The sequence below is a fragment of the Diadema antillarum genome, unplaced genomic scaffold (genome assembly GCF_040938485.1).
Source record: "Diadema antillarum isolate AM-2024a unplaced genomic scaffold, OU_Dant_1.0 seq00000993_RagTag, whole genome shotgun sequence".
NCBI classification, from domain to species: domain Eukaryota; kingdom Metazoa; phylum Echinodermata; class Echinoidea; order Diadematoida; family Diadematidae; genus Diadema; species Diadema antillarum.
The window spans coordinates 509,440-512,708 of record NW_027271831.1 but is presented as its reverse complement, the minus strand read 5'-3'; the positions used below and the strand labels follow the sequence as shown (position 1 = coordinate 512,708).

Here is a 3,269-nt window from a genome sequence, read left to right as displayed (position 1 = left end):
GCTGTACATTCGAAACGATCTGTTATGTTGGTCGGTCTAAGGAGAAGTCAAACGACTACTTAGTGCTTTGTGGACCAGACATACAGTTTCAAGAATTTGCAGCAAGCCCGAAGTTACCTTCATTTGGACAGGGAACCCCCCCCCCCCCCCCCCCCCCCAACTGTGAGTCAACTCAACGCAGAGATGTCTTCTGGTCATCGTTCGCGGACCCTCTTCACTTCATGGACTGAGCGCTCCAACGAGATTCGCCATCAGTTAGCATGTTAATTCGACCGCGAGGACTGTATTTGTGAGCATTTTGCGCGAAAATTGAATGGTAGTGCACGACACAATCCCCTTCATTGAATGTCAGAGTGGACTTAGATGTGAGTACATTCTTATCTCTGTCATTTGTATATGTATAATAACTCTTTTTATTTTTCATGGTTCAAAGAGATCAAACTGATTGCTCTGATGCGTGACTTTGAATAAATCTCAACACCAACAAGGTGATTAATGTAATCCAATGTGTACCACATTGTCTTTGTCACTGCTTTGACGCCCACATATTTGGTTTGTTTAATGTTTCTGTGTGATATATCCATTTGGATGAAATTATGTATTCGGGGTGAGAATAAGCCATCCTGACAAGTGACTTTATTCTACACACACACTCTAACACCCCCTTACACATGGATGTGCATTCTTTTCATATCTCACTCACAAAAGGAGGACAGGTCAATGGAAGATTTGTGAGGCCTTGACATCTCATTTAGTTTGTGTGGAATTCACAACTCAAACGTTTCTTGTATTCCTATTACTCTATACGGTGGTATAAATTTGTTGTTTTTTGTTTGTTTGGTTTTTTTGTGGGGTTTTGCTATACCATCTTTTTTTTTCTATTACGTTCGATTTTACGGAAACTTCTATACACAGATCTGTACATCTCGACTATTCCTGAAGTCAGTTTTGAGTTTTCCCTTTAAACTATAGAGTGTGTTTAAAAAGCAAAATGTTTTTTAGATTTGCGTCAAAAAAATAAATAAAAGTTCACAGTATGCAGCAATCCTACCGATGTGACGCGGTGTAAGAGCCGCGTCACTCCACTACCTTGTGGTATACAATATATTTCATCATCCTATGGGAATATATAGGCCGTGTCTATAGGACATAGAAAGCAGAGAAAAACATGTTTCAGAAATAGCAAAGACTACAGCAGTGGATCGATTGCACTGAACTATATACGCTGAACGATTGATTAGGAGTTCAGGTTGAGACCCTGGGTTGTACTGTTCGATTCGGTACTAGTCTGATTTCCAGACCCTTTGCCAACTGTACGCCTTTTACAAAAATGCTTTCTTTGTTTTTTCCGGAGGCAGTTGGAAGGCAAATCATCTAGCTGAACCTGTTACTGGTACTTCTTTTGTTGTTAAAGGGCGCTGATACATGTATTCTGGGAAGGAAACTAAAACAAGCAGACGGTCTGGAAGCCAGACTAATTCATATTACGTTACAAGCGTAATAGTACGTGCCTTTATAAACACTAATGGCCTCGGCGCAGGCGTGCAACGGTCTGTTAGCTCAGTCGGCAGAGCGTCGTGCTGATAACGCGAAGGTCGTGAGTTCGAGCCTCACATAGACCACAGCACATGTCTTTTTGTTTTGTTATTTTGTTTGTTTTTATTATTTTTTTTTAATTCATTCAAGAAACGCAACACATATGCATCTTTTATAGGTTTGTTTACGGTATGCCTTCCAACGTTCCGCCAAATGTGGTCATCACGTCTTCCAAGTAGACAACTTTAAAAAGGAGGTATAGGAATACCGTTGAAATTACTTTAAAAATATGCCTAACAAAAATAAACAGCACAGGTTGACTTAACGATAATATCTGCCACGTCTTCTTCTAAGTATCCCTCAGTGTTTTATTTCTTTCTTTGGTGGTTGTAGTTCTTTTGGTTTTGTTTTTGTCTGTTTGTTTGTGTTTGTGTGTGTGTGTGTGTGTGTGTGTGTGTGTTCTCGATATGAACACAACTGAATCATAATGATTATAGAGAGCACTATTTGGTGCAATCTAGGCATACATTTACAGATTTAGATTTTAGGTATACTTTGCTCACACATCAACATATAGGAAACAAACAATAGATAAGTGGTTTACCTCTCCTGACAAAGAAAAGAACGGAATAGAAAGCAAACAAACAAATAAACAAACAAACTAAACGTTCGAGGAAAGATAGCTTGCAAGTATTATTGCTTATCCATTCATACTGGCTGAGCCCGGTCGGTCTTTTTGGAGCTCTAATCCGGTTATGTATAGGCCCCATAAAGGCCTTCTTCATGTCTGAGGTAGGCCTGAATGAAGCGGTCTCCATAGGTGCCATAATAATGGGTGTAAGTGAAAGCTCTTCCAACGGTCCTACCTAGACTATGGAATGATTAGATTGATGGGTGGATAGATAGGTGTATATAGCTAAAGGGGAAAATTGGTACTACGCTTCTTTCCACACCCTCGTACACTGTAACGTATTATGATACACAGACGCCACTCGTACCTCGTTGAGGAAAACAATCATCCATTGTGTTGTTAATCAATGAGACAAGTCAATGAATCTGTTTACTACATGTTGTATCATATGGTATTATATTATATTATATTATATTATATTATATTATATTATATTATATTATATTATGTAATATTATATTATATTATGTAATATCATATTATATTATATCATATTATATTATATTATATTATGTAATATTATATTATATTATATTATATTATATTATATTATATTATATCATATCATATCATATCATATTATATTACATTATGTTATATCATATTATTTTATATCATTATATTATTATCATATAATATATTGTAGGTATAGGCCCTATATCATAATAAAAGATTGTGTTATAAAATATCACATTATATTATCATAATTGTATGTTTATGAAATTACCAAACGATGTCACGAGATACAAGCCTATACTATCATGAATACGATTGAAGAATCCATTTCCTATAACCTATTCCTCTGTTCAAATCTTTATTTAAATGCTGAGATTTGTAAAGCCAAAACAACTATCAGTCATGGGACCATTATTATAACGGATTTAACTTCTGCGAATCCTCGTGACACATGATGGCCAGAACAGGTGCGTGAAGTTTCCTTTTCCCGAGAGTCTGTAATAGTCCTATAGCCCCTTGGGGAACTGCTGTTTTAATCTGAGGTGCTCAGTATTCAGGGTCAGGGTACGTCTTCATACATATCTAC

General features: G+C 36.7%; 1 non-coding gene across 1 annotated transcript; it reads left to right on the top strand.

Moving 5' to 3' along the window:
* Positions 1-1,549: 1,549 nt before the first annotated feature.
* On the top strand, positions 1,550-1,622 carry Trnai-gau (transfer RNA isoleucine (anticodon GAU)). The gene has a single exon. It is a non-coding gene; the product is annotated as a tRNA-Ile (tRNA).
* Positions 1,623-3,269: the final 1,647 nt, after the last annotated feature.